The 13,470-nt window shown below is 39.4% G+C and overlaps 1 long non-coding RNA gene across 1 annotated transcript in view; it reads right to left on the reverse strand.

Annotated features, from left to right (window-relative positions):
• Positions 1–216: 216 nt before the first annotated feature.
• LOC128086921 (uncharacterized) overlaps positions 217–13,470 on the reverse strand; it is a 28,068-nt gene continuing 14,814 nt past the window's right edge. The window contains exons 2-3 of the long non-coding RNA XR_008209597.1: positions 12,380–12,551; positions 217–1,618 (exon numbers count right to left, since the gene is read on the reverse strand). This is a non-coding gene — a long non-coding RNA (uncharacterized LOC128086921). The remainder of the gene's footprint in view (positions 1,619–12,379; positions 12,552–13,470) is intronic.

The following is a 13,470-nucleotide window of genomic DNA, read 5'->3' on the forward strand; positions in this document are numbered from 1 at the left end:
ATGCTAAAGACAATGACTGAGTCACTCATCCACAGGAGGGATTCCTGTGCTAGACCTACTGGCAGATTCCCTGTTCCTTTATCCAGGTAGAAGCCATGGTAATACATGAGCAAAACACAGGTGAGGTTCAGTGGCATTCAGAAAGGAAGCACAAGAACTATTACGAGATTTGAGCTGTGGCACAGCACAATGAGAAAATATCTGAGCCCCAGCAAATAGTTTCAGATGCAACTCTGTTTATTGGATGCAGAGGAAAGCATTGGAAGGACAAGGAGTCAGTGGCATTGCTTAGAAACACAAGTCCCTCATCCCAAGATGTGCCTGTAAAAGAGCAATAAAAAACAGAATAAACAAATAAAAAACAGTATTCTTGCTGCACTGAACCAGTTTGCCTGATGAACCTGGAGCTCCAGATAACAATTCCACTTGAAACAGGCAATGATGGTTAACAAACAGCAGCCTGGTTACCCGAGACAATGCCGAGGGCGGCGTGCGAGTGAAGAAAACAGCCTGATTATGTTTCTCCTCTGACTTTTCCAGAGCAGTTTGCTGCCAAAGAAGAGAGAGAGAAATAATATTAGAGGGCAAGAGAGAGCGAGGGTCTGGAAAGAGAAAAATGACAGATGCAAGAGCTCTAAAATTGTTTTACAGGGGAGAACTGGGGGAAAGCAATGTTTTGTTGTTCTGTCCCCAGTGAGACAGATCCAAGCCTTTCTGGAATCACTGGATAGATTCTCTTTGACTACACAGACCTTGGGTCTGACCCATAATGATGGCTAAGCCTGATTTTGCCTACAGGGATGCCTTTAGTCTTAGCAGAGCCAACAAAAACCTTGTCCTCCCAAGACTATTTTTACTACATTTGTAAAGTTAGCTGCTGGAACCAACAGAGCTTCTTCACATCTGGACTGATGTCCTAGCAGCTACAGGCTGCTTTGCCACATGACAACCGCATCAGAGACTACTTCTGGACATCAGGATACGTGCAATTATTTCCGCATTAGGTGCCATGTCAACACAACTGAAAGCATGCCACATCAAGAGCTGCTCAAGCTTCCCTAGGGCAGACTATTTCATCTGATCCTGCCTTCCTGAGCTGTGGTGGTGGCAAAAAAAAAAAAAAAAAAAATTGCCAAGAATGTACCCTCCAGTGGAGTATTTCCTGAAAGCATATCTTTATCTCCGGTTGCTATTTCAGCAGTGTTCTCTGTTCCCACTATTTTAACTGCTAAATTAGGGGATGCTGTGCTTTTATATGGTTCACTGGTTCCCTCAGACCATGGTGTCCAAATGGCTCAAAATTCAGCTGTTTCCAAAGCACACAGTGGATCCTCAAGAACAGAGCCCAAACCACATCATCAGGCCATCTGCTGTTGCTGCAGCTATTCATTAGGAGACAGAAATATAGCCCTTATATTAAGGAGAGGAGAAAGGTTAGAGAGGCCTGAAAAGGAAACGCAGACATGGAAAGCAGCTGAGTTAATTGATACCAAAACATAAAGAAAGAAAATAACTTCCCTTTAGTCTCTCTGCTCAGCACCAAAGATGTTATTCAGCATCCTTTAACCTTGATTTCAGTTCCCATTTCTCTTCAAAGAAGACGACTGGTGCTTGCAATCTTAAAAATAAAAAGAAAGAAATGTAGGTGGATTCCACGTGGCACATTTTAGACACACACTTTATAAATCAATCACTTCTTGACTGAATTGTCACAAACTATAGAAGATGTTCTCAGTGATCAGCACACGTGGAGACATATACATACAAAGACTTGAGCAAATTCCACCCAATTTGTCAGAAGACGTAGCAGTGGCTGCAGCAATGTCACCAGTGCTTGGACAAACAGAAGCTGGAGATCTTCATTGGGAAAACAGGAACCTCTTTGTTGCTCACCAAGTGAGACACGTTTACAAGTCATGAAAGTTGTCTCAACCCTTTGGAAAATTTTGCTCTTTTTGCTTCAGTGCTGTAGGAGAAGTGAAGAATTATTCCCTGCATCTCAGCTTGACTAGATGGCCATGCCTACAGTTCATTGATCAAACTTGGAAACCTCTCTCATTTTATGCCTAGAAATGTTACAATCATTAAGAGATTTGATAGAGAAGACATCAGGTAAGATCTCAAGAATGCTCAGAGCTTGTAAGAAGTATCTTTTTTTATACAGACTATATTCTACCCAAATCTTTCTGTGAGATTTTCAACCCTTGCAAGGCTGCACTGCTCCACAGAAATTGGGGAAGTCAGATTCCTATCCTAACTGCAGTGAAATCACTGAAAGAATTTGACCCAAACAGACCTGAGAGTTCACTGAGATCAATCAAGAGCTTTTCATTTGGCCACAGAGATCTGACCTAAAAAATATCAATAATTCTCATGTCATACATGTTGGTATAATTACAATGACTTAAAACTGCTTTGTAAACAAATAAACTTCTCCTGATGTGTTTTTAGCCATGGGAATCCTTGAAAATGTTATAAACATTCTACTAGGATTGAAGGCTGTGGGCCTTGAAAGTTCGCTTTCACATGAATTTTCTCTTCCTGGAGGCTGTTACAAAGCTGTGTCTTTCAACTATAAAATACGACAATTGCAAAAATAATTGTGGAGAAAAACTTCAGGGAATTCTTCAGTGTTTTTAAAGCTGTTATTTTCATTCTGATGGCACTCAGGAGCTTTCAGAAGAAAGTCAGCTGAAGACTAACTCTGGCCACCAAGTATGTGAAATAGGGCTGAGGAGCAAAGGATCAAGTGCAACTGGTTCTTGGCTGTTTCGTTCATCTCAGGAAGAAAGCTTTCAAACTGCAACACCCTTTTCCCCACCATTCCCAGTCAAAATGCCTTTGTTTTTTTAACCAGTCCATTGGTAGTCTCTATTCATAGTTGAAGCTGGTGGTCCCAGATGCACAATTTATGAGCATTTTGTCATCTGTGAAGCCCTACTTCTGTCAGAAGTTAGAAAAAGTCACTGCCGCAATGGGAGTATTTGGTAGATTGAAAGCAAGTTGGGATGTCAAACACACCAAGTTACAGTACAGACCATAGGATCCACTTATGCAGTGTTTTCATGTTGAACAAAAGATCATAATCCTTAGTGACACTGTCAGAGCCACACAGAGCATGTTACACTTTATGTTCAAAGCATCTCTCAGTGGGGTCTTTATTTCAGCTGTTATTTCTTGGTGTTAAAATAACTAGTAAAAATGTAGAACTGCATTCCAAGCTTTGTCTTGAGTTTCAAAAAAGGCAAACCCAAAGCAAAATGTAGTCTGTCAGTTTTGTATGTTATGCGTGTGGAAGAGGGGTTATTATTACTATTACTTTTTTTTTTTTCCCTCTTCTTTTCTTTTCTTTTCTTTTTTTTAAGCAAAGATCATCCAGGAAATGAACATGAATGAAAACAATTGAAATTTCTAAATAAATAATTGTTTTCAATTTTAGAAAGGAAGAAAGAAAGAAAAAAAGAAGACAAAAATGCTCATTTGGCTAACGTGCAATTTCAGGATATTACTTCCTTCTTGACTGGTCCTAGCAAGACCATTTAGCTTAGTCAAAAGTCTGAAGGAAGCAACCAGCCAGATGGGCTACAAGGGCCAAGGAATGCTGAACTGCAGTGCCAGCAGAATGCATGGCAAGGATGTGGCTTGCTCCTGATCAAATTATCTCAGATCCCTCATAGCAAATAACCATCCATCATCGAGCTGGGTGCAAAGAAACTGTGATCTCCTGTACAGTTCCTGAACCACACTGGAAGCTTTCAGATGAACAACAGCTTTTTATGCAATCCTTTTCTTGTTTATCTGTGATCTTACTCTGCTTTTGCAGGATAATAGCAGCAGAGCCGTTGACAGTACTGTAGCATTTGTGTGCAGCAGATGTTCTGAAACATCTGCTTCCCAACACAGAGGGAACTTCCAAAGATCCCAAGAATGCTCAGAGCTTGTAAGAAATATCTTTTTTTATACAGACTATATTCTACCCAAATCTTTCTGTGGCAGCTTCTTGGCGCTAGGGCTTATTTTCATACAATGAGCAGAGTGTAAAAAAAATAAAATAAAATAAAAATGTTGAGGCTAAGTCTTACAAAGAAAAAGGTCAAGTGCATAAAGGTGTGAAAGCTCCTGGAGGAGCCAAGGTATGACTGACCACAGCAGTTCAGTGAGCCAAGCTAAAAGCTAGCACGCAGACTTGACGTCATCCATTGACTCTTGATATTTTGAAGGGACAGGATGAGCTAAAGAAATTAGTCTTGTTTATTTCCCAAGCTGTAATTTATTAGGCTGCATCACAGACAGTGCGTACAGAGCTCCTCCTTTCCAAAGTTGGAAAGTTGTCATCTGTTGTATTTTTTGGAAGCTTAACTTGGGTGTAGGTAAGCAATACTACAACTAGACAGTACTTCATACACAATACACACACACTAAAGAGTTTTCTTGAGGAAGCAGAAGACTAGAAAGGCAGAACATGCATCTGTAAGACTGCAGAAAGAAGGCAATCAACCGATCTAGCAGTGATATTCATTTAGCTAATTAGTTAAAGGGGATAAAAAGAATTTCCTGAGCCTGGAAGAACTCTCAAATTTTGGAAAATTAAAGTGATTTTTTAATAGGTTTTTGGTGTTGTCATTTGGTTTAGTTGTGGGCTTTAAGTTTTGTTCCTGTCTGTATGGTTTTATTTTGTATTTCTTTTTCAAGTTGTTGTTTTAATTCCAAATGGCACAATACTTTGAACTTAACAATATTTAATGAAAGAACTAAGTTCAAAGAAGTTCACAAATAATCTATAATGATTTGCATTGCCAAAACTGTCTTGCCTGTCCTTTTACCATCACAAATACATTTGCGAACTGTGAGTGGAAAAAAAAACATTTCCAAGAAGTGCTCTGACCTTTGTTCTCTAGATTCCTGGTAGAAACCTATCTCAATCCTCCAGATCAATGCAGACTACATGCTACAGTAATGCTTATGCAAGATGGGGATGTGTTGTGGCCAAAAAACATCAGTTATTTTGCTATGATCCCAAGGAAATCAATTCAGTTCTTGTTCTGGATGCATACTGAAGGCCAGCCTAACTCCACTCAACTGGTCTGTGGGTTATGTAGGCTGGAAAGTCCAAGAGTAAGTAGTTGGTCTGTTCACATACACAGAACCTACTTACCTAACTGAACATCAGAGTCCTGGGAAGTCATCATTCTAATTCTAGTTGGGCTCTCATCCATGTGAGGAAAGTGTGCTTGGCTGACCTATATTACTTTGCCTACACTGAAATCAGCAAAAGCATGAAGAATGTAGTTTACTGTTTAATTAAATAATCTGCACTTGCTTCCAACAATCTACTAAGCTGAGGAGTGATTTTCTTGTTTTGTTTCAACTACAATGAAGGAATCAGAAAGGAAGGCCAGGACTCTGGTCATCTGATAGCAAAGTGCCAAAAGAGGCATCTAGACCTATCTGAGATGCCCTAGTGCAACTGAGACGCCTAAAACATCAACTGAAATCATCTTCCAAATGGTCTTCAAGTATGTGTCCTGTAGCCAGTGAGTTCAGTATGCAGATGAGTTGATCTTGATTTCATATGGTTCATTTTTTATGTTTGTCAACAGCATATTCCCCCAAACCATTGCTATGCTTTCCAGATTGTAGAAAAACATTGAATCCCACCAGAAAAGATGGGTAAGCTGAAAAATCCCATCTCTCTTCTTTCTCTGCACCTATTACATTTCCTTACAAAGCAAGCCACTTCTTTATCCATACCAAAATGACCAGAGCATGAAAATGTCTGCAGACAGGCCTGTATTTCCTACATGCATGCTCTGAATTACCTGCTGGTGCATGACATACAGATGTCATGGAGTCTTGAAAAGCAATGTTATCTCTGTAGCTGAGCAACTAATCCCTATGAGATGTAGAAGTACAGGGGTTCAGAGCACTCACCCTAAAGGAAGTTGTTTCTATGTGAACACCTTACTCATTGAGAACAGGAGATGGAAAACACATAGTAGAAGAAAAGGAACCTGTTCTCGTATTTTCGTAGTGACATCTATAGCCTCTTGTCTGCCACATCTTTAACATAACACACAGAAATAAGGGAAAAAAAAAAAAAAGAAAAAAAAAGCACATAGCCAAATAACACTTTGCTCTCTCCTTTAGCTTCCACAGCTCTGAGAACTTTTTGAGTTTATTCCCTAATGATAACTTTAAATCACAAAAAGTCACCCTGTAGTGAACTCCTCTGCATGCTGTTTACAGTTGTTCAGGATTTAACATCATGGCTGAGCTGCTCGGCTGTATGTTATTTAGATAAAAGGAAATTAAACCAGATTAGAATCATTTTCTAAGACGCTCTGTCCTTTGAAGGTGAGAATGTGCTGTGAGTGGAAGTACACCAATGGGACATGGAAGACTACAGAGAGTCTTACACATAAAGGATCCCTCTAGAATCTTGCTGGATATTAATGGGGCCGGAGTACTAAAACATGATGTCCAGCATGATCCCTAAAAAGTCTCTGCGGAACATTCAGAGTACAAAAACCATGCAGGAGGTCCACCCTTGGAAAACAGGCTCTGGTACACATAGCTTTAACAAAAGCTATGTTTATTTATTGGCTGGTTTGTTTGTTAATATTAAAGTTGCACTGTGAATACATGAAGACCTGTGCATAATGCACTCTCATGGCATCACAGTTGAACACATATTAATTTACAGCCAGGAAACTGGAGATGGAAGATCGAAGAAAGTAAAAGATCCAAATTTGGAATTTGAAGTTCACTTGCGAAAGGAATTTTTCTGTGTGTTGGAGCCCTGCATTCTAGAAAAGGTTTCTGTGTGTTGCCTGTGGGAATCTCCTCTTTGACATGAATTTATTCCAAAAAAAATAAAATGCACTATTAGGGGTTATCTTTCCTTATCTAATCATAAAAAATAATACTTTTAATCTTTAAGTCCTGTTATTTTTTTCAGCCACAGCTGTCCTTGTTAGCAGAAGGAAAATCTCTTACATTTATCTCACATCTGGGCACTGCTTGCCCACTGTGTTTTTCCTTTTGCTCCCTTTTTTACTAATGTAATTCCATAGTTGTAGATGCCAGCGTGTTGAAACAAGGTGAGCAGACACTGAAATTATAGAAGCAGTAGAAAGAAACTGTATTTTGTTATATTTTGCATATTTTATTCCTTCTCCAGTTTCCTCACCACTAATCCATGCTCTGTCTTTTGCATGACCTAGTGCCTAACCACTGCATTGTTTGCAAGTCCCATGAGAAGGATTTCCACTGGGGACCTTGCTGAGTCACTGGCTATGTTTCTCCATCTGGGAGGGAGTGTGTGCATGCAGCTATGTGTGTGTATAGGTTCTATGACTGAAGCACTGCTAAGCTCTGCTCATTCTCCATAATGACACTGAGCTGTCTAGTTATTCTCTGGAAAAAGCTGAATGTTGCAAATTTAACCCCATTAAGGCCAACACACAGGACTCTGTCTAGTCTAGTAAACAATATTAACCTACTCTTGGATGCTGGCTATACAAATAGATGATTTCTCTACCACAGACCCTAAAATAAGTGGCCACAAGTGATCTTTCTATTGCGAGCAAGCTACTCTGTGCTCTTCTTCAGCTGTTTTCAAGCATTGTTTGAGCATTTGATCTTGAACACAAGTCAAAGCTATGTCAGGGGCTATGCTAACAATATAATGGGGTGGCAACTGTTGGAAGTTGCCTACATCCATGGTTTAGCTCTGTTTAATTTTCTGTATGGACATCCTGACTTCAGCAAAAATAAAATCTAGCTGCAGAAGAATAATCTATGCAGTATCCAGCTACAGTTCAACTATCAGGCAAGCAGGAGTCCTAGAGAACTTGGTTTTTTTTTCTTGATTCCATATGAGTATTTTTCATAGATATAAGTGTTTATACAATTTAAGGGACAAAAATAGCTTTTAAAATGTAGGCTTTCTTCATGCATTTTGTGCTAATAGATCGGTAATACTCTTAAATATGGAGTCACAAAACACATTTACTTAAAGAATTTACTTCTTCCAGATTTTCTGGTATGTCTCAAGCCATTTGAAAAGCTTTGGCACTATAAACTGTCCTTTCTATTTAAGTAGGTACAACACAGTGATTTGCTGCCATTCCATAACTTCCAGATCAGTTCCCAGCTTCATATTGTGAAGCCCTTGCTCATTTCTAAGCAGAGATTATCCTCTTGGTTTTAATGAATTTGGCTGAGGCTGGGGAATAGCTACACTGAAGTCACTCTGATTTTGATATAGAAAAACCTATGAGGAAGACATAAAGATTCACATCTCGCAGAACAAGAACATACTGAATTCTTTTTTGCAAAAATCATGGAAATCTGTATGTGTTGTTGGTTCTGAACATCAGGTTTCTTGTGCAGGGAGAGAGAAGTGAACCTTGTGAAGGGGAGTGAACCTCCAAATGAGGTTTTACAGAGCTGGCTTGCTGAACTTCCAGCTGAGGTAGTAGATCATCAAATACACTGTGGGCCAGTGCTGATCTGAATGCACAAAAGGGCTGAAACACAAAATTTGAGGCTTGTGGGAAAAGCCTCCTTCTGTATCAGATATACAGCTGGAAATCATCTCCTGAATTTCTTCACCGAAGCCAATCCAACTGCATTCATATGATAAGGACCTGTGCGAGTTCTGGTTTCTTAACTGTTATCTGGCAATGGATGAAGTATGAATCAATGTTTGGAGGAGTTCTATAAGATTGAATCTGCTACAGCTGCAGACTTGCCCAGCTCAAGACCCTCAGACCACTTCATAACCAAGGGTACAGTAGTGGGGCATTCTGAATAATCTTATGTCTTTCCAGAAGTCATTCTCAGCTTAAAAGAAATCTGGATTTTGGCATAAGAATTGTTGTATAATGATCTCTAAGGTGTTGGCTTTTTTTTTTTTTTTTTTTTTTTTTTTCCCAAAGCTTAGAATTTCTTGATTTTGGTTTCAAAATATAGAATGACTCTTGTTTCTTATCACTAGAGAAGTGGACTACCTGAATGTGTATAAAGGATGGATATCTACCTTTCTCTTGCATACCCTCAAAACTAGAGACTTTTCTCCAACCCCAATAATGTACTTTTAGTACTCATCATCCTTAGTATTTTCATCATGGCATCCAACTAAATCTCCCTAATGGCAGTTATGGTCCAGGACCTTTTTTTTCTGCCTTCATTGGAGATGGAAACTAGCTTAATCTCTGGCAACAGGAACCATTTACAACTTAAAATAGAATTAGTTCAACCCATTGGCAAGGGCTCTGAAGTGAGATTCTTTTCCCATATTAGTGTCATAAGTTCAAGGAGCGCGGCAAAGAGCTGCATTCACAAGGAAGAAAAGGGTTAAGAAGGATAAAGAAAGAGGTTAACGAAGTCAGTATGTCTCTATCTAGAGACTACGGTAAAAGAAACACAAATCAGAATCATAGAACCAGAATCTTTTGAGTTGGAAGGGACCCTGAAAGGCCATCTGGTCCAACACCCCTGCAATGAACAGGGAAACCCACAGCTCCATCAGGTGCTCAGAGCCCCATCTGGGCTGACCTTGAGTGTCTCCAGAGATAGGGCATCACCATTTCTGGGCACCCTGTGCCAGTCCCTGATTGCCCTTATTGTAAATAACTTTATATTCAAGCTAATCATTCAACCAGTAAGTCAGACTGAACACAAATGCCCATAGCTGAAGATCTTTTTAAAACAAAAGGATCATTTAGTACATCAGGATCTGTGCAATACTCTTGACTTGGATTATCCACAGCTTTGTTATCAGAAGCGCGTGCTTAGACTTCTGTAGTGAATCTGTTAACTATTAATTGCTTTGGGATACTCAGACTTGGAAATGAGCCAGAATGTGCATCTCAGACTTGGCTTTCTCCAAATTACACGTAATTCCATTGCAAATGCTGGAGAAGTATTCAGTGAGACTATGATATGGCACCTGCAATGCTGACAGTGCTGAAGCACTGACAGAAACAGTGGAAAGCTACTACAATAGTCTTCCAAGACTATTTTACTTGATTTGTTGGTTGGAATTTTTAATGCAGTGATTTTTTTCTAGCACAGCAGTCCTTCTTCTGCCTTTCAAAGAAAGTTACCAAAATTTTTATTGAAAATAATAAAACTTCTTAATGCTTTGAAAATATATATTTTGTCTCTCTGTATTTCTCAGTCTCTTTTTTCCCAGATTTTGCTGCCACTAGTTTCCTTTGCTTTCACAAAAAAAAAAAAAAAAAAAAAAAAGGAAAATAGAAAAAAAACAAATGGAGAAGAAAGACTGTATTTTTGCTTGAGATCAAAAAAAGAAACTAAGAAGGATGTGACTAAAAAGATGCTGAAATACTGCACTTTAAAAAGAAGGGCATTTTCATTTTTACAGTTGTTTGTAGGGAAGAAAAACACAGTAATTCCGGTGGGGGATAGTCACGTCCAAAAAGAGTCTGAAACCAGTTGGTTATAAACCTCAGAATCTGCTCAGGAAGTCATAAACACACATTCTCTCAATCATACACAAACGATAGCATCGATCTTGCCCTAGATGAGATGCATCTTGCAACCTGATCTCCTCCACCTCCTGCTTTGATGGCCTATTTTGGTTCCTGACAAGACATGTGTCTGGCCAATTTGTTCTTGATTTTCTCCTTCCAGCACCTGCTCTGTGTTAAAAACTCAAGCTCTGCAAGTAAGCATTCCAGAACTAGACGTGAATATAACTCGGAGCTAAAATGAACATTCTGCTCCATTAACTTTCATAAATGGATGATGCCCTTTGTTTTTGAACACTGCCTTTAATGGCCCCTGTTAAGGATGAAGCAGTTTTGAGTTTAGCTGTTACTGGATCCCCCTTCAAACTAAAGACTGACAAGTTGAAAACAGTTGGGTTTTTCATTGATGTTGCTTTCTTGAAAAGTGCTTCCAGAGTTGTTTTCCACCACAAAAACGAGTAAGTAAAAAGTGGAAACAAAATGCTGGAAGACTCCGTAAAGCTCATCAGGCTGTGAGTGGGTTCACAGGGTTTACGTTATCTCACGCTCAAAACCAAGAGCTGCAGCACTGTGTTGCACTCAGCTTTAAGTCTGCAGTAGAAGGAACAAAGTGATGCACTGAGAAAGATTTCTGAACTGCGAGTGCTCAAGTTCTTCATCAGATTACATCTTATCAACTTCTCCCTTCTCAGTGATCCACGGTAAAATCCATGCGTTCTCTTAACCTGTCCCAGCTCTGAAACAAAATGTTGTCTGAGACTCTCCTTCAGTGTCTATTTTAATGCTAGGCAATTGCTTAAGGCAAGTTACTCAGTGTTAGGGAGGTACAGCTTAGAAGTGTGCTTCCTGTGAGATACTGCAGAACTTCTGAGAAATGTTAACCACATTCACCAAATGATTAACTGAGTAATGCAGAACTCGAGGTAGTTTCAGCTTGCAGATTCAAACTCAAGTGTTACGGGAACACATGCAAATGTCTGCATGTGAAATGGTTGTTGTGAAAGATCTCGTTTCAGTTAGCAGGAAACCAGGCAACTCAGTCAGTGAAATTTAGAGCACTGCTCGTCTCAGAAGCTACCAGGGAAACAAAAGGGCAATGGGAAATGATGGGACCTTCCTCAGCATTTCAAATGAAGTTTCTGAACGTTGAAGCTCAAGATTTCCACAAACAATGACATCAGTTCTCACACTTGTCCCACATGTTGCTCCCTGTGTATGGGCACACATCTTCAAAATGAATTAATGCCTGAAGGAATAAGTCCCTTAACACAAAGCGTTTAATGAAACTGAAAATACCATAGGTTCTCTTATCTGATCTCCATCTGAAATATGAGAAATGCATAGCTCTTCTCTGGATCCTGTGCCATGTCTGACAGCCCAGCTTGTATGAAATGATGTTTAAAGCCAGTGCTAAGCATTGAGTAAGGCAGCAATAACCATTAAGGTTATCCCTTCCCAAATTCTCAAAGATTTCTTTCCCTTTCAGAGATTCCTGTCTACTGTCACTAATGATAGGGCTTTCTGAGCTGCAATTTAAAGCCTTCATAGCCACTCATTCAAATACAAGGCCACCACCTAAAAGGACTTGCAACTCATGAGCAGGCAGGGATCGGCACCTGCAAAGATAGAAGAATATACAGAGCTGGAGTATTGACTGAACAGAGCCAAATAAGCTGTGTTTTTGCAGGAAAAAGTCATTTGAACATCTCTGAGGTATTTGATATGTAACTAAAGAAGTTCCAGCAATGAATGTATTGGAGAATAACTCACATAATTGACTGAGGAGATTCATATTTTCCTGGTATTTCCCTAAGAATTCTCTAGTGATTTCATCAGAAGAGAATCCATGACATCTTTAAGTAGGTTGGACTTCTGCTTACCTGCATCTCAGTACTGAAGACCACAGTTTTCTTTACTGTAAGAAAGCCAATAACTTCTTTTCCTTCCTCTAGTGGGTTCAGTGAATCATACTGTATTTTGATTTGAAAGTGAACTTAAAAGGCCATCCAATCCAACTCCTCTGCAACAAACAGGGGCAGGAACACCAGATTCCTAGAAGATTTATGCCAAGTTTATTGTTAGATCTGATAAAACGTGTATATTCATGCCTTTATTTCTTAACCAAATCTTTTTTCTGTTTAAGGTAACAGTAGATGTGCTTTCTAGTGACTTTCTCAAGAGATTCAAACTAAGTTCAAATCCCATTTTGTGCTGCACACATTTCTATAATGACAGGCACTCAGGGTCATCTGCACAGGACTGAAAGGTGTGACACGAGACCAACACATGATCATCTAACTTTATAACTGGAGATCTAGTGGGATAGCTTCAGTCATCTAAAATGTAATTTGATTTCTGTGACAAGACAGATGAGTCATTTCTGAGTAGATGAAGAAATTATTATAGCTTTGTTTTGTAGATGGAGAGGAAAGGCCAAGGGAAATGCCACATCCAGCACAAGTAATGAATTTTCTGGTAAAGTCAGGTGTCAAAAACAGAGCATTGGAGTCTCTCAGCTGTGGTTTGGCCAAGGTTTTGAAGCTGAATTGTGTATCCCAAACACAAAAATTTGTGCTCGGGTCACTGGCAATAGAACTTCATTTCTACTAAGAAAAAAGGTTCATGTTCAGTCCGGTTCTGTAAGTGCCTTGTGCTTCACCATTGTTTCCCCTGTTGGTTGTGCAGGGATCAGAGTGAGGGAAATTGATCATGAGATAAAGCCAAAAATCTGAGATAGTAAGACAGGTGCCTAAATTTACCTTCAGTACCATGGTAAGTGGTCTGGAAATGTATTACTGCTCACAGCTTGCCTAAAATAACCTACATAAATCTTGATTATCCCCTTTATAGTAAAGTTCATGTGGGTCACTATGATTTTGGGGTTAGCAATTAACTTTCCTTATGCTGTCCTCTGCAATTAGTATCAAATACATGTTTAGCTTCAGAAATATCTGGAAACAGTGTTGCGAGG

This window comes from Tympanuchus pallidicinctus, unplaced genomic scaffold (assembly GCF_026119805.1).
Source record: "Tympanuchus pallidicinctus isolate F22 unplaced genomic scaffold, pur_lepc_1.0 scaffold3, whole genome shotgun sequence".
In the NCBI taxonomy this organism is placed as follows: domain Eukaryota; kingdom Metazoa; phylum Chordata; class Aves; order Galliformes; family Phasianidae; genus Tympanuchus; species Tympanuchus pallidicinctus.